Source organism: Hetaerina americana, unplaced genomic scaffold (genome assembly GCF_022747635.1).
Source record: "Hetaerina americana unplaced genomic scaffold, ioHetAmer1.1.p SCAF_1, whole genome shotgun sequence".
In the NCBI taxonomy this organism is placed as follows: domain Eukaryota; kingdom Metazoa; phylum Arthropoda; class Insecta; order Odonata; family Calopterygidae; genus Hetaerina; species Hetaerina americana.
This window is the reverse complement of record NW_027286069.1, coordinates 16546976-16568982: the sequence shown is the minus strand read 5'-3', so window position 1 is coordinate 16568982 and position 22007 is coordinate 16546976.

The window sequence follows — 22007 nt, the reverse complement described above, 5'->3', positions numbered from 1 at the left end:
ACTCCTAAAATGCACATATATATTTACACAAGAAGAGCAGATATGAAACAAAATGCTCTTATGCACAATGACACTAAGATTACCAACCGCAACTTAACCATCACACAAGGGCTAGGTTCACACCATACCCACAATAATATGACTCATGAGGAGATGCAAAAATGCCTCCTGATTCCGAACCGCATTGATTTTCAAACCCAGATTAAATACTCTCTTCATTTTTTCTTCATAATTACTAATACTCTAGTATTTTTACTAATACTCGTATTTCAGTGGAAGGAGCAATCAAATCATGACGATATGGCTGCAATCGTGGGCTTTGGTGTTTGGCATAGCATCTAGTGTGTTCTAGTTTCTTATGATCACTCTTAACCCGGGTGATAAATCAAAGTACAAGTATGTCTTTACTGTATTTGTTTGCATAAAAGTGAAACGACTCAATACCGATACTTCTTAATGTACTGAATCTCCTTTCACATCTTCAGCTTGAGGTAAATTTGGCAACATATAATATGTAAGATGCATGATATATAACAAAACGTGCGATTGGGTACATTTTAATTACTCCATATCTCTATACTAGTAAATTTATTTTAGGAAATCACTTTGGTAAAAGTTCATCAATTTTTAATTACCTAATGAAATAAATGATTTTTTAATATTTTCATAAGGATTAAGTTTCACACAAAATATTTTCCTTTGGGTAAATGAAATTTTACTCATGTAGTTTGTTCCTTTTACGATAAATATACATGCGTTTATTAACATTTGCACAAGTACAAATTTCAATGCATTTAGGCGAAAATCAGTCCTGAAGTTTGAATGCAAAACTAATACAGGCTAAGGTATGCATTAAACATTTTAATATAACAACACAAAAATGCACAAGTTCATCGTTATCTTATTAACGTCCTTAATCTTCAGTGTAAACTCTATAGGTAATGAATAGATTTGAAAGTAAGAAAGATTTTTGGATTATTTAAATAATATAATTAATATTGGTTAAAGTTCATTTCCAACCTTCGGCTTTGGAATTCAAAAATTGGTGAATCTTTATTTAATGACTCTATTTCGAACGTAAAGGGTATGATACGAGTAGTATAGTGAGAAAGAGCCAGGCTACTGTTCAGAGGACCCGCATTCGATTCCCGGCATTGCTCTGGGGACGGTCAGCTTACGTGAATTTTACAGTCCGAATATATTTTTATCATTAGGTGAGCTCTGCCCTCACCTATCAAAACAATCATCGGGTTAATTACTGCGGCTATTTCGTCTATAACAAACGAGTATCTAAGATTGGCATAATTCAATCCAATGGGTAATATTGAAAATAAATTGAGAAGAATTTATAGGACTTTTTCGGGTAACAAAATTATATTAAATCATTTCATTTACTTCCCCGATTAAATTGATCCCAGTTGTGACTCCTAAACTGTTAGGTTCACTCTCCCTTAAAATTCAAAAAAGTCGTTCCTCATATAAGTACCTATTTAGATTTTAAAATTAAATAATATAGTGCAAGAGAGAATATCATAGGGACATTCACAAATACATTAAGGATATACTATATTACTATATTTATGTATTTTCAATTATACCTACATATTCATATGTGGGTATACTCACTCGGCGCGGAAACGTGGTCATTGAAGCATGAGGATAGACGTAGACTGGAGGCTTTTGAAATGTGGGTGTGGAGAAAATTGGAGAAGGTGAAATGGACAGAGAAGAAAACAAACGAGGAAGTACTTGGTATGGTGGGCGAAGAGAGGGGTTTGTTGGGAGAAATCCTATGGAGGCAGGAAAAGTGGATGAAGGCGGTATTGGCCGGCAGTGGGATGTTGAAGACTGTAATTGAGGGGAGAATGCTAGGCAAACGAGGAAAGGGAAGGAACAGGATAGGGATGTTGGACGGGATGAAGGGAGGAAGAAAGGACTCAGAGATGAGGAGGGACCTGATATAGAGTAGGATGCTGCATTTTGTGTTTTGTTAGGAGTCACAATATGTTTTATTTAGTAGTTGTGTCCATCCAAAAACCTACCTCAACCGGTAGATTACCGAATAATAAATAAATAAAAATTCATATGTGCAAAACTAACTCATTCTCATTTTTCCATTTGGAGATTATCGCTTTCCATCCTAATCGCTAACGTTTTCATCGATCCACGGAGAAAATGACGTTCGCGTCTATTGCACTTGAATGGTTTTTGTGATAAAATAACATGAGGGAGAAATAGTAAATATTTGGTAAATGACCCCTGTGGTGATTATTAGAGAGAACAATACGATATATCGGTAAATATTTTTCATTCTTATCATAACAAATTTCGAATTATAACTCGGTTCCTCTCTGTTTGCTAGAGTTCATATTCGTTATTGCGTATTTACTTTTTCCTTTGACCAGGTAAACTATTTTTTTTAATTTCGTATTATTTTTTTCGCTTGATAAAAGAGCAACTCTCGTTTCCGTGCTCAAATTTCAATTTATTTTATATCAAGCCCTAAGACGTCATGGAAGAACATTCACATCAACACTAAGAGGTAGGCGAGATTAAAGCTACACCTATCCTCAAACGTCGTCATATACTAATTTCAATGCTTATTAACTCTCTTACCGAAATTGTGGGGGGGGGGGCAGGATATAAAATTAGCGGAGATTGAGAACCTACTCGATGAAATAATGACTTTTTTTAATTACAGCGATCGCAAACGTAAATAATACCTTTATCTTGTCACAATCGACCACCGCAGTCTTTTAAAAACTAAAAAAGGCATACCTTGAGCAGCGCTCAGTGTACGTATTTTGGCATTTGTTTAGATTCACTTTCACAGTCGACTGTAAAATGCGCAGAATGGACGCTGGGAAAAAAATCTACGGAAAAAAGGAACTTATTTCTTTCAAGATGGACTCTTCAAGTTCTCGAGTATGCTCAACGAAGTGGAGAGTTGAATCGGAATTTGAATTGGAAAGGTACTTCAACAATGAGACACGGATTCGAGAGGGATGGGATTCGACTGACCACAGTTCCGTGGAGCTAACGGGTGGACGCATCGCCTTCACTCGAACACCGTCTTTTCGTCGGTGGCTTAAGCACCCACTGAGTAAGTACACGGCGCTCTTTCCGAAACCGCTTCTCCCTTACTCTCTCCCGGTCTCGCGTACCCCCAACCGTCTTGGGAATTGTTGGCGGGAGCTGCGGTTAAACGCCACGGAGGGGAACACGAGAGGGAGTCGGTCCTTCCTCTGGGAACAGGACGGAGAGTGTTTGCGCTGAGGGAGGGAGAGACAAGGAAGAGAGGAAAAGGGACAATGAGCGCTGTTTGCCTAGATTGAAAAAATAAAGAAGGGTGGAGAGAAGGCACGGGAGAGTGAGACTTGTGCGCCCTAGTTCAGAAAAGGGGCGATGGGGAAAGGAGTCAGGGGGACAAGGGGAGTTAGATGGAGAGGGGTGGGGTTGAAGTACAAGGGTCAAGAGTAAAGAAGGGATAAAGAAAATTCGGTAGGTTGTCGGAAAGGTGGACAGCGGTTTCGGGGGAAGAGACTCGTGGGGAATCACAGTGCAGGGGGAGGAGAAAAGGAAGAGATATTGAACTGGAAAAGGCTATTGGCTGCAGTATTATGGTGCTCCTATTTTCCGATTGTTCTGTAATTTATGGCAAAATGGGGAACATAAACACTAAAGCACGAATCATAAATTGGGAAGCCATCGGTGTCACCTAATCTTATTTTGCATTGGATGCACTTCGCCAAAAGGAATTTTTCATTTACCCCAAACACCGGATTGGTATTTCTCCCGTTTTATTTCAATTAATTCTCAACTATAGTGCATGAAAATGAGATAAATTCGAACTAATTGAGCATTAACATAAGTCCAGTATCACTATAGAAATCCTTGGACATTACTTTGGGTTAGTGACCAGAGGTAAACGTGCATAAAGTTGCAATATAACATAGCAACGATTTTTACCGTTTTATATATTAATAATTCCCTATTAGTCTAGAAAAGATCATAGTCTAGAATTAGAGTGATTAGCCTAGAACAAATTATCTTCTCCGAGCATAATAGTATGATCCGTTAAAATTTTTTTGGAAATTTCGGAACTGTTTAGATAGTCTATTTCCTTATTTTGGTAAATGGGTTACCATTAGCTATATAAAATCAATCAATGCTCAAGCCACTTTTTGAGACCTTTTTAAGTTTTTTTGTGTCACAATATTTAAATTAATAAATAATATATATCCATCAATTATAGACATAGTCCATGGCATTAAAATAAACCCTTTATTCAATGACATCAGCACATGAGCTACTAAACTTCATGAAAGAATTCACATGATAATCAAAGCTTTTAAAATGTTATCAGTGGTATACTCTTCTGTGACACCAATCTCATTTATGGGGCGTCCTTTATTTAAAAGGACTATTTTGCGAGGGTATTGATTTTGTTCTTCGGCATTCATTTAAAATGAAATGCCTCCCAGTCAAGAAGCCGATGAGAACAGCACATCATTATGTCGCTACCAAAGAAGTTTCAGAAATATAATGCTTATGCATTTGGGTTTGCAGGTTTTGAATGTCATTATTTTAATTTTCTAATTCACAAGTATCACCCGGTAATAAAGCTAAGTATTTTAGTAAAAGAAAAATATCCATTTTAGGCTCAAAACAATAAATTAATCGAAGACGATCATTAAAATTTTCAACTGGTAGCTATAAAATTAAAATATTTTTTCAAATTGATCACATTATTTTTGTGATTGAAGATACAAAATCAACGGCATAAAATGTTTATGCCGTATTCCTGACAAAAACACCTTAGCATAAAATGAAAAGAAATTTGAATTATTCTGACTATATCTATTAAACACATTAACAATTCAGTATAAATAGAATAAATCTCACTAACCCCGGAATTTTGAAACATAATTACAACCCTCAGCGCTGCATTAGTAGTAGACATTTACGTACAATCACTTAACCTCCAATGTGGAGAAAAGTAGTAATTTATCAGCCTTTGAAAATACTCGACCCAGCTTCATATCATAACTTTGACGAAAAATGAAACCTAATGTGTTTGAATTTAGTGCTATGAGGAATCGAGCAATAAGTAATACAATATTAGTAATTTAATATAGTTCTGTGATAACACTGTGCCACACAACAACATCGACTCATTCTCGTGTATAGTTAAAGGTATGTTTCGGATAGTCACTTAACAGGTGACACACATCGAGGACTTCCTCCAGCCCAACCTCTTGTTTGGCTTAAATTATTTGCTCCATTATTCCTAAATACTTCCTCTATTGCTTAATGCCCCCAAAAAACCTTTATTATCTCTCCTCCACCACGATTATTCAAGCATTCTACCTTCTATCTCGAGATTTAACATTCCGCTCTCCCTCGAATGTCCTCAATACACTTTTTCTGCCTTGTTCGCATTAATATAGTTTTCATATCCTATTTTTCCAAACCATATGAAAAACTCGTGATTACTACTCGTCGGTAGTAGTCTTCCTCTGTGCACAACTTATATGCACCATTTTTTCATATCAATGTCTCAAAAACCTCTGTTTGAACTTCTGTTCTCTTGCCTCCAAGACCTGATTCTGGGACAACCCGCTACGCTCTTGGGCTATCTTTTATTATTACATCTGCCATCACTTCCGTCCTTTATGAAAATTTTTCTATCACTAAAGCAATCCCTCTCTTAATGTCCCGACAATTATGCCAATTTTCATCTGAAATACTGGCCATATATGTGAACTGATCCATCTGCTGTAATTGATTCCCTCGTATTCTAAGTATTAGTTTATTCACATCTCTTGAGTTTGTTATGATTTCGTTTCCATAAGTGCACGTTTCACTGATTGGGTCCTCGATTAGCTTAGAACAAAATACGAAATACCTGTATGGTTAGTATGAACTTATGCGCTGCTACTCAAACTCATTTAATCAGCTCTCACCCACATTGATGCAAGCGAAAAACAACCATTTTGAAAAAAACAATAAAAACATCATGTAAGGTGAAACCTCTAACTCGTACAACTAACCATAAAATTATACATTGAATAAAAAAACTGAGTAACAAATACAGGAGATGAAAGCGCACCTCTGGTAAAACCAGGCCCGTGAATTATTTTTTATAAAAGTTATCCTCTTGAAATAATAATTATTTCCCCCTAATTTTTAGCTAACTCAACTACTGAAATCTCATTTTTTAAATGACATTTTTCAGGTTTACGATCTTAACCTGGGCGTGGTTTCCAGGGAGCGATGAATTTAAATCACCTCCGAAAGAAAAATCGTTCTCGCAGGAAAGGTGGTCGCAGTAAATAATTGGTCACCGGGAGGAGTCTCCACCTTATATCTGATCGGCGGCTCATTTAGTCTCTCCGAGCGTAATGAGTCCCCGGCGTGCGAGAATGTGACGACAAAAGTGTTCGGGTGAGATGGGTTGCGTGGGGGTGGCGGACACGAAATTCTACGTGAGGAGAGAAGCCCCTAGACGGCGCCTCGTCCTTCAGGGCGCCGGCGATAAAGGCGAGGATGGAGGGGTGGGTGGGTAGTCGGAAGAAGGGAAGAAAAAGAAAGGGTGGGGAGGGAGGGCTAAGCTTGTCGAGCCATTGGGAGGAGGAGGTAACTCGGACGAAAGGCCCATTCTCCAAATTCCTTTGTGCTTGGGTCACTCTTCCTATGCCTACACAGTGACCGTCCACTGCTTTCGGTCACGCCGGTTATCAGCTCAACGGGGACAAGTAAGCGGGACAGTAAAAAAAGGAGGGAAGATGGACGGAACAAGTCACGGAGGAAAACGAATCAACGTATGAATCGAAGGAAAGAACATGCTTATATGTTGATCCTAAGGCTTGATTTGCGTGGATTCTCATACAGGAAAACGTAAATATGGGACAGTTTTAGAAGATCAAACTGAATGTCCGTTAACTGAGTTTTTACCACGCTGTTATACAAGCACTTACGTACAACAAAGGTCGGCATTAGGGATAATTTACCCTTATAAATGTATAATGTGAATAACAAGGAAATTAATCGCTCATGATAAGACGTGTGGAATGAACTCAGATAAGTTGCTATGTGAGATGACCGAAGTGCCGAATTTGATATCCTACGCTCAAAAAACCCATCAAATTCTCGTTATCAGTCGGAGAAACGTAGTTGTATCTACAATAGAAGCTATAGGTATTTCATAATCTTAACTATTGAATTTATAGGCATTATACATACAAGGGCTAGGTATTGAAGTACGTTGAAACTATTTACTTCTTAAATTGGGGCATCAGGAAAACAATATCAATTTTAACTTCCTAATGATAGCTGCCACTCAATATTGTTACTGAATGGAAAAGCGTATTAATATTCAAGATTTTTTCAAGTGCTTTTCCTAAAATTGCATAAATACTCAGCAGGACCAGAGGGCACACTAGGCACTAATTTCAGAAAGAGATGGAAATATACTAATATGCTGTTACTAATCGAATAGCAATATGGTAGTTTTTTTCGCAGACAGGTAGGAAGGAAAAATAAAGACGTAAAAATTCTAACAAACATGATACAAAAATCTCCCTGAATCCCATTTTATATATTACAGAAACTCATTCCTGGGCTCTACATACTTTCTAACTCTCTCATTTTCATCCAAAAATGCCATGATTTTTCTCCCTCTACCTCAGTTTCCCAGCACTATTCCCTCTACTACTGCCTTCCGTATCCCATTTCGTCTCAGTAACTTCTGCATTCACTTGTCTTGCTTCCTCAAATGCCTCTAAAGAACCCTTTTCTTCCCCCACCATGCCTAGAACTTCATCGTTGGTTTTCCTTTCCGATTATTTTATTTTCGCCATTCTTCGCCACAGTCACATCTCGAAAACTTTCAAATCTAAGCTTATCCTTTTGCCTCAACGACCAAGTTTCCGACCGATGCAAACATTTACTGAAGGATACATTTTGTATGAAATCCATATTAAAGTTTTCACTAGTCTTTTATTTTCATCTTTCTTTATTCTACCATCAACTTCTACTTCTTGTTGAAAACTTCATCGCCTGATGCAATTCTTCTTTCTCATGTCTACTACTACTCTGCTCACGCTCATCCAAAACACTTTTCCAAGAGGTGAATTGTTTTAAACGTTCTATTTCTTCTCCAGCTTCATGTTTATCTCAGCTTTCCTGTCTCTTAAGAATGTCATTATAAAGCAAAAATTTCAGAATGTAAACTCATTCACCTTGACCGGGATTCGAGCCTGGATTACTCGATGGCCAGCCGATTGCTTTAGACAGGTAAGCTACCGAGGCGCCCTCCTACACTTAGAAATTTCGGAGGCATTCAAGGAGCGAGATGTTGTGTCGAAATACCGTACATAAGGCATTCGTAGTCGTGCGGGATGCGCCATAGTTAAAGAGGTTTAAGTAAACTTTAAATACTAGTGTGCTTTTTACCTTTGTAGAATTACACAAAACTGTGGGAGATGTCGTGACAGTAACTTTTAGCGGAGTCATCCGTTAAATGTGCATTACAATACAGAAACAACATTCCATTGTCACAAAATTAGAGGGTTTGCCAGTCGAACAGATGGGTTCAAGTATTTCTTTTTCCCGCGCATTATTATTGACAACAATAAAAAGGGGAGCACCTAAGAAAATAATAGGTACGCGATGTCGAAATTAGGGGTATACAAGATTAAATTTTCCACAAAACACTCTCATAGACTGGTATCTTAACGCCCCCCGCCATGCGCCCTTGTGCAAGTTGGAGTGTAGGTGAATGTATATACACAGCCTATTGCATTTGTGAACTGTCCGTCCGGAGTATGTTGAATACTAAACGGTAATACATATCTAAAATGCATGTGTGCCTGCCTTCTTTAATGTATTTTCTTGTTCCCTTTGTGCAGTCATAGGAATAGTCGCTAGCCATATAATACTCGAAATATATGTATACAAGTTGCATAGTTGGTGTGCGGTCCCCTCCCTTCCACGTGGATATTGGGCATGCAACTAGCACCCCAAAACCCAATCCACGCGGGTGGATTGGATTTTGGGGTGCTAATTGCATGAGGGAATAGAGGGAATGCATGTATATGCAGAATGACTGGTGATATACCATCCCCTGCGACACGTCCATGCGACGGCTTACGGGATATTGCGTAGATGAAGAGAAGAGGATGAATTGGTAGTTTAACTGACTAAAGCACTCGGATGGACTTTGAGGAACCCGGGTTCGAATCTCGGTAAAAGCGAATATCTACGCAATTCATTTTGTGCACATGATTATTGAAATCTCCAATATCATGCATTTACCTAGACAATGCATTTTTAACTGAACTCAGATATTAAGACCTCTTCTTCATATCCCTTGAGTTCCAATATACTTCGTCAAATTCTTTCATTTTTGAAGGCTCTCCACATTCCACGGCTTTGTCAAAAAGAATGTTAAGTGTCTTACTCACGCGTAAATTATAGTATATAATTCTGTATATCGAATCATGGGAAGTGAGATTGAAATGTCTTTTTTATATGCATCTATCATAGGGACTATAACACTGAAATACTTATTAAATGGACCATTACATAGTAATGTCCAAACCCAGAAATCGATGGAACATTATAGGTGAGCGTTGATGTCACCTGGCACTAACTCCTCCGTCACGTAAATTTAAAAAAAAATCAGGGTAGGAGCGTCAGTTCATTTCCCTTTGAGCTGCATGTGATTTTTCTGGAAGATTTGGTGTCCAATAATTACATTGATAGGGTAAAGTCCGTGGATGCCTAGAATCATTTCGATTTAATGTCTGGCCCTCCTCTCAGCATCTGAAAACCTACCTATTAGGCCAACTAAGATTACACCAGGCAATACAGATGAATACAAAAATAAATAGAGAGCATATTTGTTTGGCAGCAAACCATCAAAAATTATTTTTTTAGTTGCTATTTCACGGATACATTCCGCACCGCTTATTTCTAGAATTTGGATATTACCTAACGGGCTCGGTGACTGGGCTTCCACATCACACGTACGTTCGTATTACGCAGCATACGTTCTTACGTACGTATTATATGTATCTTCGGGTGAATTACGAATAATATGATAACAATAATAAAAATGTCAGGTCTTTAAATAGCATTAGGATCCTTCGAAAGTCTTGACCCTTACTGTCGTGATTTCCGTATTTTCTTGCACATTTCTGTAATGGAAATTTTGGAGTGTGAATCTGTCAAAAATAAAAAGAACTAGTACAAAAGGCACATTAATATTAACCAGCCTATATTCCACACCTGTAACGGGGAGTTTGCAGGCTATACCTAAGGGTACATTTCAAAGTATTTCATCATGGCTATAGCCATGATGAAATACTTTCAATAGTAGACACCAAATTAAGGCGCCCGTAAAGACTTCGTGCACTGCGAGAAGTCCGAATGCACCCAAAAACGGATAAATAGATTCACACACAGGATGCCTGACTCGGGGCCCCGGTCCTACCTGTACTCGTAAGCTCCATCTGAAAGTCGATTTCTGTCCTTGTACCTTCCCGGTGAAATTTGACGGTAAGGCTATCCAAGATGTGGGCCCGTTTGGTTATAGTCCCGTCCGTTGCCTTGCGTCTCTGGAAACTCCCCTCCTCCCCTGTCCCTTGTTCTACAATAGAGTCGGCGTCTACGAGTCGACGCGCCCAGCCCATATAGCAAGCAATAAATACCGTGCGGTGGCGCCTTGTTTGGAATATACCTTTACACGTCTTCCGCTTACGGTTGGAGTGCCGTGTTTGTGTAGCTGAAGAATTTTTGTGGGGTCCGTCGCTGGTTCAGGCGCCATTCATGACTCATTGCTTTCGGGAAGGAATTTCGATGGTCTATAATATTCCCTACAACTACAACCTAGGGAAGCAAAACAAGTGACACAGAGTTTCCGAATCCTTAATTCTCGGAGCAATATAAATCTAAGAGAATGTATTCAACGTATATTACGGTACATGGACACTTTTTCGATGATATGGGAGCAAGAGGGTATTTTATGACTATAGCTAACCGAGCTTTTACTTTTCTTGGGAGAGATTCGGAAAAACTGCACAAATATTTTGACATAAGTATAAGTAATAATACACATCTTTGGAATCTAATTATTTGTCGAGTAATTTTCCATTAAATCTATTACACTTAAATCTGATCACGCCATTGTAAAATATAGAATATATTTTAAAATGGTATTACTTATTAGTATTTAATTGTAGATGAATAAACACTGCGATAAATATTTACAATATGAGTAAATATTGCAAATTATCTCATTGTACAATGACGAATTAGATAAAAATTGTCTTGCTCTCCAAATAAGTCTCAAATGTCATCATTCAACTCTACCGTAACTATTGAGCGATGCAACTTATTGAGTTAATGACTTAGTGAACTAGAAAACATTTTATCAAGTAACAAAAATTTTGGACGGAGCTTTGAATTTGACTGGTCTCAAATTTTCAGGCACTAATTTAAAAGAAGCTTTTAATGTGGCTAAATGATCAAGATTTTAGGAAACGAATTTTTTCGATGAGGTTTTGGATAGCCTGAATAATATTTGCTCAAAAATACCTGCGAGGAAGTAGTATTTACAAAAGAGGGACAGTGAGGTGAGAAAAACGTAATTTAGGGCTTGATTGCTCTATGATTTGTCACAAATGTAGAGTTACAGATTCGAGACATGATGTTCTGGCGGAGTGTGTCAGATCGTTCAAATCACAATTTTTGGGATTTTAAATCGATTTGGAAAGAATAAAAAATTTATGGATGCGGTATCTAAGAATAGTATGAGTAAATATTAGATGTTATTCTCACCTTATTAAAACAACAACTCTTCAGCACAGAGTAATGCATGAGATATTGTGTTGCATCACACACAATATTCCTTTTTAAACATAACTCAATACCACAAAGAGAAAAACCATAAAGCACCTACAAAATGGGAGGAACAGAAAATTATAGAAAGTAAAGATTCCATTATCTACTCATTTGACATCCTAATTTGCCTGTTAATCTATATGGAAATTGGCTAGTGACTTAAAACAAGCAGAAATGGAATAAATGTCATCGCTCGTTGAAGTCTCCAATACCCTCGGCATTAACTGCTCTTTGTATTCGAATATTGATAGCGCTGTTTGCTTTACTGTTACCTCCTTTTCCTATTCGTACGTAAGCCTCGTTCATTAAATTCTCGAGGCTTCTTTTCCGCTAAACTAACTACGGTGGGAGATACATCGTCACCTAGGCGCCCACTGCATGAGACAAATAGCTTCCGGTGACGGTCAACCCAGGCGCCGGTGGCAAACTGCCGTCTGCCTCCGGGGCAACTTTTGACCGCAGAGGTGTCCATCCGTTGGGTAGGTCTTCCTTTCCTGTGAGGACCACCCTTGGGTTTCGGGTAGGTAACACACGAATGAGTACTCATAAAACGGCGGTTTGCCCCAAAAAAAGTTTCCCTGAAACCTACTTCCGCCCGAAATCCTAGGTCATAAATATTTATAATATTTAGTTATCTTTTAACAAAATTAATTGTTTTATTGAGGCTTTAAGGTTCCTTGAATAAATGCTGACAAAACAAAACAATGATATCCAATTACATTGATACAAGTGGATAAACATTTTCCAGTACACATATAATGTATGCTTTCTGGCTCTTTGTATGATTCTTGTCCATACCTGATTATAACCGATGCAAAAAGTTTGTAATTTAGCTAATCTTGATAGCTGCAGGCAAAAATATCGCAAGATTATTTTATTTGGTGGTTCATAATATTAATACTGAAAGGAAGTTAACAAGTGAGATTGAAAATATTTTACTATATACCAAGTCTTGTAAATGGTACCTTTTTAATAAATAATATTTGCAAATATTTTGTTGGCATTTTATATCTCCATATTTTACATACATAGAAAGAGATTAGATTGCAGTGGATAATAATATGTCGATTTGGCAACAAATAAGCCATAGTGTACCCCTTCCGCTACTGATGCTATCAGTTCCGCTGCAAATATGTGAACGCACCAATTTTGCAGAGGACACATAAGTTAAATAGCTTAAGCAAACCTTTTCCTTGGTGATCGAAACATGGCTAAGAAAGAATGTTACATTTTCGCGCTTGCTTCTCTCACGAAAGGCTGTCCAAATACTGATTGAATATCAAGTAAGAAATCTAAGCTAAACTTGTGTGAGGTGGTTCAGAATTGTTTAATTCAAATAATAGTGTTTGAAACAATTGATCATTCGTCAATTACTCCATAGCTATCGATTGAAGTAACTTATAATAAGCGTAAGTTAACGGATATGCAAACATCTAGATCCCTAGTTCCAAAACTAATTTGCGTATAAGTTCTTTATTTTAATGCAAAACGCATTCAAAGAAAGAAAAATGATAGTAATGAGAACATTTTCAGAAAAAGTTTCACTTAAATGTCTTAAATTGTTGTCTTTCTAAACAATTAGCAAGTAGTTAACGGTAAATATATACCTTCGTACTGCATCCTTCTCATCATTTTTTATTTTTAGAGCAGGAACAATAATGGCTCATCCACATTACATGCGTCAATGTGGTGGGGAAGGTAAAGTGATTTTTTACTTAAATATGGCAGTTTTAAGATGAGGGATTCCATATCTCAAAAAGTTTTAACGTCCTAGAAAGAAACGAATAATTCAGTGCAACATATTTCAAAGCTATTCAGATGCATGCTAAGGATGCGTGCAAAAAAAATTCCATCGATCATGTTAAGCATTACGCTCTCCTGAGAATTACAAATCTGCGACTTTTGGGGAGTGATTTTCATAGAATGTACGCCTAAGTACATACATGAATCACTGCAAACGTTTCCATTAAAGGCGAGAAGAGAGTTCAAGCATAGGGATTACCTCCCATCGCATTCTCCGCCGGTATCTATGGAGTGGAATCCTTTAACTGCCCCATCGTTCTGAAGGAGACCTCAGCTGTCGCATAATAGACGGACAAACAAGCATTCTTCCTGTTCTCCCTGGGTTCAAAGAGGATGTCGGCACCGAGGAGGGAAACCACAGGCTCACGCATTCGGCAGAGGCGTGCGTGAAAAGGGATTAGCGCCTCTGCTAGGCAAACGCGCTCATCTCCGACCGCATCACGGCCAATTTGCCCATCTCTCCACATCAGCCGCCTCCATATCACCCGACTACATTTAACCCCCGACCGGGCGGAGACGCCTTAATCCCTCGAGGGACTTGGTACCGACCGCCTGAGTGTCGGCCACGCTCCCAACCGAAGGGAACTCGTTACGACCGTTGAAATCTCTTACTTCGGCAGTGATTGAAAGGAAATTGTTAGAGCCATAAGACTGAATGGATTTAATCAGCAATTGAGATTGCGAGGTCTGTAAACTGCTTATAGCGCATATTGATTGGGTCAAAAAAAGCTTAAAACTTGGTAGACGCATTCGTTATTTGACATTGGAATTTTCCTCTTCAACGCAAAGAACGTAATTACCAAGTTCATGAAAGAGAGTTATAGGTTTTTCGGAGAAAAAATGAATTCAATATCATTGTTTAGTTAATGGTGTCAATATAGCTATATGGTACAGTAGAGGGAAAGTTAATTAGTTCCGTAATTATTAACGGTTCATTAAAAGGAAAAAACAATATCGCGTAATAGGCGATTTTCTAAAATACCCGGATGGTAGCAACAAGTTTTAGAACAGGTGCTCTTTCAAATAATGTTATGAATTTGAAATATATTAGACCTAAATGTAATTTCATCCTAAAAAAGCCTTTAGTCATAAAACTGACCCACACTACTATTCTTAAATAATAAATGGCTCGTTTAATAAAATACATGTAAATTAAAATGTTATGAGAATATAAAAATTTATTTCAAATATAACTTTTGAAGAAAATATTCCCATTATTTAGACTATGGAAGAAGATTCTTACAAACATTAATTTCATAAATTAATAGTCTTCAATATCTTAATCCATTGCGAATTTGGTTTAACCGGGACACTTAGGTTAACTGACCAATCGCATTACTTAAACTACTTAGCATTTGTGAACGCTGTACGTAGATACCGGAATTATAGCTGATTGCTTAATATACGCACAATATAGCGTCAACGTTTCTAAAACTTAAATAGCATATTCGTTCGCAGGTTTCCGCGGCGATGAGTAGGTGATTTCCACATTTTTCGGGCTGCGTCCGCGTATGTCGTTTAAATGTACAACAGTTTCGCCAGCTATCCTGCTGGCGTCCTCAGGTCAAGGATGAAAAGAAGCTTGTTGTCCCGTCTTATATAGGAAAAATCCGGCGCCAATACCGGGAAATTTCTTGGCCAATCAGGGAACGTCCTCATATTTGCGCGGAATAATTCTTTTCCACGCACTGTGGAGTGGATATCCATCCTCTCTGTTAAAATTTTCTGGCCTTTTAACGATTTCAATGGCCTCTCTGATTATTCTCTGGAAGTATTTTCCTTCTTTCGCTATTATTTTAGCGTCGTCGAACAAAATAGAGTGTCCAGGTTCACTCCAGGCGTGCTCAGCGATGGCCGATGCTCTAAACTGTTTGGCCTTGGTTGCCCTCTGGTGTTCACTCATGCGTGTTTTCAGCGCTCTGCATGTTTCACCGATGTACCATTTGCCACAGGAGCATGGCACTTGGTATAAGCCTTCTGATATTAACGGTGAAATTTCATCCTTGGGTCCGGGTAGGGTGTCAGCTATCTTGGTGACGCAGTTGAATCTGGTCACCACATCATGCTTCCTTAAAGCCCTCGCGATTCTTTCCGAAGTCCCTGCGATGAAGGGGATGGTGACGTAAGCCTTCGGTCGTGGTCTGGAGTCTTCCTCCCTGTCAGGAACAGCGGTGGTTTGTCTCTTCTTTTCTTCCTTCTCGGCCCTTTTTTGGATCATATGAGCGCTGTATGCATTCCTTTGCAGGGCATTTGTCAAGTGTTTCTTCTCGTTGGCAATAGAATCGGAGTCACATATTTTATATGCTCGGTTGACAAGTGTGTCTACCAGTGAGGTATTCTGACTGGGATGGTGGTGCGATGGCTTTAAGGAAGCATGATGTGGTGACCAGATTCAACTGCGTCACCAAGATAGCTGACACCCTACCCGGACCCAAGGATGAAATTTCACCGTTAATATCAGAAGGATTATACCAAGTGCCATGCTCTTGTGGCAAATGGTACATCGGTGAAACATGCAGAGCGCTGAAAACACGCATGAGTGAACACCAGAGGGCAACCAAGGCCAAACAGTTTAGAGCATCGGCCATCGCTGAGCACGCCTGGAGTGAACCTGGACACTCTATTCTGTTCGACGACGCTAAAATAATAGCGAAAGAAGGAAAATACTTCCAGAGAATAATCAGAGAGGCCATTGAAATCGTTAAAAGGCCAGAAAATTTTAACAGAGAGGATGGATATCCACTCCACAGTGCGTGGAAAAGAATTATTCCGCGCAAATATGAGGACGTTCCCTGATTGGCCAAGAAATTTCCCGGTATTGGCGCCGGATTTTTCCTATATAAGACGGGACAACAAGCTTCTTTTCATCCTTGACCTGAGGAAGCCAGCAGGATAGCTGGCGAAACTGTTGTACATTTAAACGACATACGCGGACGCAGCCCGAAAAATGTGGAAATCACTTAAATAGCATGTACGATCTCAGTTCATAGACGAGATATCACTCAAAAGTACATTATATTTACTATGGAAATCAAATGAGCAAACCTTGCGGAAGAGCTTATTGGTCATTGTAAGTAATGAATCAATTGTAACACTCCACTATAAAATATTTTGGCAGTATTGAAGGAAAATGGGACAATACCGTACCCTCAATGTTTATTCTTTATTTCACAACGCAGTTCATATTCAAGCACAAATGGTTCCAGTGTTATCAGTTAGCCGCTTTCAATAAACCTGCTGTCCGAAAGTTAAAAAACATTAAACGTGAAAAGAATTTAGATATCTGCAAAAAAAATTTCCACTCAGTGAGTGACGGTGATATCTACGAACATTTAAGTTTCAAAGACAGTGAAGGCTATAACTTTTAAAAATTTTAAGCCAAGCAAAGTAAAACATCAAGGAAAACCATGTCCCATTTTGCTTGCCATAGCAGCGAACAAAGTCTCCCTTCCGTCACCCCTGATGGGATGTATGATGGTGCCAGTGTTCGCAAGGGGGAGGAGATATCCGGGGGTAGCAGATGGGGACAGGAGTCCCTTCTGCTCGTCCACCCGTTACATCCCGCGAAGCGACGTCTCCGAGATGAGATCCGCAGATCCGCCGCCCCCGTGGGGACGCAAAAGGGACCGACGGACAGGGTGCGAGGGCTCCAGGGGACGAAGCGAGTAGAAGAGGACTCTCTTCAAACGAAGCGACCCGACGAGCTTGCATACTCACGCTCGCACACCACGGACACAAACACCGCGGATAGGAGATACGCGCGAAAAAAGAGCAACCGACCAGCCTTTTCTTTCCTCACTCCCTTAAAGCGGCGTGTAGTATTAAGTGGGGCGTGAATGAGCCTCAGGACCGGGTGATGAAGGGGAAGATGCACGGGGAGAGGAAGAGGATTTGGCGGTGCGGGTTTTTCGCATGGGACCCGGTGGGGTGGAGAGAATAAGCGACTTCCCCTTCCCCATTCTCGCTTTCGTTTTTGGAACGAAAGGAAGCGTGAGGGAGGAAGGATAGTAGGGTTCTCTTTTCACTCTCTCTCTCTCACACACACACAAGCAAAGAAAGGTGGAGGAAGCGGAGGAGGATCATCCACGGGTCGGGGAAGGTAAGGGCGAGTGTGAGAGGCGAACAAGATGGTCGGCGACACTTTGGCCGCGGAGGAGGGAGGGCTCGTGGAGCTGCGGTGCGTGTGTGAGGTACGGGTGGGAGGGCTGTCTGGAGGAGACCCCATCGCGTCCTCGGAGGCGGCGCTCACGAGTGCGTGTGAAGTGAGGAGAAGGCGCCATGGGTGACTGTAGACGGCGACGAACATGGCAGACTGAGGGTGGGGGCCCCCGCGCAGAAAAAAACCATGGCACCAATCGTTCAGGGGAGAGTCCGACTTTAGGCGCTTTGAACTCGAGCAAGAAGAGTACCGGAAAAGGCGATGGAGTTCAAGTAACACTCTGCGCACCGGCATACCATCCTTATGTTCGGGTTCGATTAGTTACCTGGGCTCAAAAATGTTTCTGTGATCAATATCACATAGTCATGGTATGCCTTTATTCAACTCTCTTCTTGAATCTTATCTATTTTACATCCACTCAATACTCCGCAAGAACGTATGGCGGAGGGTGTTAGGACACCAACAACACATGCAGAATCATTAGATAATGCATAAAATTGAGCGCATTAAACTTATATAGAACTGCCGGACACATTCATACCGACATTTATATATATATATATATATATATATATATATATATATATATATATATATATATATATATATATATATATATATATATATATAAAATTCAATAATGGTTGCACTTGATCAATTCATCACATTCTAGTATTTAAATAAGTTTAATTTTTTTGGGATCTTGGTTTTGATTTACTTATGATTGATTGTATCGTGTTAGGAAAGAAAGAATACTTGAATATACCTATGGCGGTATCTATTTCTCATATATCATCTCGGTAGTCGAATCTGCTGGCCTAATTTTGTGTCATAAGAATACCCTCGGTGTCGCAAGAAAATTCAGACTCCTGTCCCTTTCCATAAATCAAGGTCTTGTCTGCTTTCTTTAAGAATCAAGAGGTGCCGAACCTAAAATGAATTTGAGTCTCTTCAATTCGAGTGGAGAACCAGCCTCAATATTCCCTCATGTTTTCCACTGTCTTTCTCAACTTTGAACTCAGTGTTCAATGCCGTGTTGCGTCAGGGCTTAGTACTGGGTGAACTCTATCATCACCTGCCAAAATATCACCATCGGGTGGATTAATACGTTTATGGTTTTTACAGCAGAAAGAGTATGTTTACGTCTACGATCAATAAACCTGCATTTTTATATCCCCTCTCTCTTATAAAGAAAAATTTTGAAAAATGATATATCCTTGCTTCACCATGTATTGTGACATAAATCAATAACTTAATATCCCATTTACTTTGACACTTGCCTAACTATTACCAAAAATTAAACGAACAAAATTGTGTGCTAATGAATATTTGAAATAGAGCTGGCTCTCTCTCAAACACCTACTGCATCAAAATTACGAAAGCGGAAGTGTATACTCAATTATATACTTCAGCTGACTTACCCTTACTCACGACTTCTCCTGAGTAAAGCATATGCGGGGTATATGTGTACAAGTGGGCCAACAATAGAATATTTTTAATGCATTTATTAAAAGAGTGCTGGTAAAATGTGATGGTAAGAGCAATGCTATCATTCGCTCGTGATGTCTAATGTATAATATGCTTCTAGCATGTGGGATCCTTATGAATTTGGATTTATTGCTTAAATAAATCAATAAAGCGTACAGGTTAGAGGAGCTATATATATAAAAAGCTGTTTAGATAAATGTAGTAGTGTATCTAGATTATTAGAGGAGTAAGGCCGGGAATCATACGTTAACTAAGGAGACATTGTTAACAACGTGTTATTAGCCCTATCGAGCTACGGTAGAAGAGATCATGAATAGAAGTGTAGAGAAATAAATTGCAGAACCGACCGATTTCAGATGTCATTTTTTCTATGATCGCTAAGGTATCACAATATTTGTAAACCATTTTGCTAGTGAGGAAAAGAGTTATTATTTTATCATTTTAAGTAGCCTAGTATGAGTATGTTGTCATTATATCATCTAAACTTAGTTAATTTTCCTTCTTGTTGCCAGAAATTCCTCCCGCATACGCAGCAGTATTCACACCTCGATACCACGGTGCCCGCAGTTAACGTAATTTCTATTATTTGGAATATTTATCAGTCACAAATTTAAGTTTTTATCTAGCTTGCCTAATACTCTGAATCCTGCCATATCTTCTGCTACGCAAGTAGCGTTTTTTAACAGGGTAACATGTGTATGTACAACAATCGCTCATGTAACTGCTTATTTACTTCATATTCTCTCAAACCATTCACTCTTTTCCTCATTTCACTCTGTCGTATGCCTCACCTGAAATCTGAGGGGGTACTTTTCATTAATTCCCATCCTCAGTGTCTCACAACAAATTTTCGATTATTTCCATACAAATCTGATCAGTCACACACATTCGATAGTCGGTTAATGGGTTCAAATAAAAAAAATACCCATTTCGATTCCAACTCACATGCTTATGAAAAATATTTCAGGATACACCTATAAATATTTAACCTCCCCTCAAATGGGAGCAGGTGAACCTGCCAATTGCTTCGTTTCCTGAAAGGGTGTTTCTGTGGAAAATGGTTTATGAATCGGGAAGTATGCTTCTTTTACAAATAATCCTGAGTGGATAGCAGAAACACCGTAATTGGGAGCATCAATTTCTTCTCATGATGCCAATCCTACTCTTTTCTAGCATTACTTCTTTCACTCAAATTTTATTCGCTGGGTATAACTGGACAAGTTGTCCAGTTATACCCAAGTACTCCTGGCCGATAAATCAGACTTGCTATATTTACACTCCCTTCCCAAGGAGGAAATAACTAAAACCAAACGGTGGCTTCCAAAATCGGGAGAGCTCCATCGTGAATCAAGCGGGAAAGATTTCTCTTTTTATAGGTACATGTAGGCAAAACACGCTTATGCTGATAAATATTTTACATGGAATAAAAGAGCACGGAACTTGACATAAAATCCGTATTCATGTAGGAGTAGCCATCGCACCCAGGAATCTCTGTTTTACGACGGAGCGAAACGCCTTACATTTAATAGCACCATAGCAAGGAGATCGGAGCAGAAAAGAAACACTTGGCTGAAGTTAGCTGATGGCTTCTAACTGCATCAAGATTTTCTGCGCTAAGTAATCGTAAAAAATGGGAAATGTTTTCTAGCCTTTAAAAAATCGCTTCAAGTATTACTTTGTGGAAACTCTCTTTATCATTTGTGAACGGTCTCCGCAATTTTCCAGGCCACTATTTACTAGATACTATGGTTTTGACAGACAACTCTTATTATCAGGGTCAAAATACCTGGTTATGCACACGTATCTTAGCTAGCTAGATAGCATAAATCCAGCTAATTAAGATCTTTAAATAAATCAGTTTTCCGGCCAAAATGGGAGAATGAGTCTAACAGGGCCTTAGAAGGCAATTCAAAACATCACTACACCATGGATCATTGATAAGACATGGAGAAGTCGCAAAAAGAATTTGAGACATTTATATTTTGATACACAAAAACTGTTGCATTTAGTTTTGTCCCTCACTGTAGTTCTTTATTTTATTGGCATTGATATAACTACCGAATGACTATAATTATTTCGTTTTAAACAAAGTTATACATGTTTGATCAAGCTCATAGATCTATTTTTCGATATAAATTGATAATATAATTTTTAGATAAATGCTGGATTTGAAAAACTAATGTTCATGACATTTGTAAAATAAATATGTATTAGTGTATTTTACTAGAACCATCTGAAGGAAGTAACCAATAAGTGGTCCAGTATGACATATAGGTTGCACATTGCAAGTAGAGTGTTACTAGGAAAATTTGGGATCCCATATAATCCTATTTAGTATCTAGCATTATCTGAAACTAAGAGGATGTGAACTATTGGTTTTGAGTTTTTAAGGAGCCAATGTTATAGCTAATACTAATTTTTTGTGGAACTCTCTACCAATATTTTGGTCAAAAACATCTAAACTTCACTTGACGATAGGGAGTACTTAGATACTGTTGTCCTCTCCGCTGACAAACTCTCACTCCTGTTGATGGTCATCATTGTATAGAGTTATATCGTTATAGAGAGCCACAAGAAAGAAATCAATACTGATTATAGGATTGGCACCTTAGCAATATCAGAGTTATGATACTCCTATTTCCTGAGATCG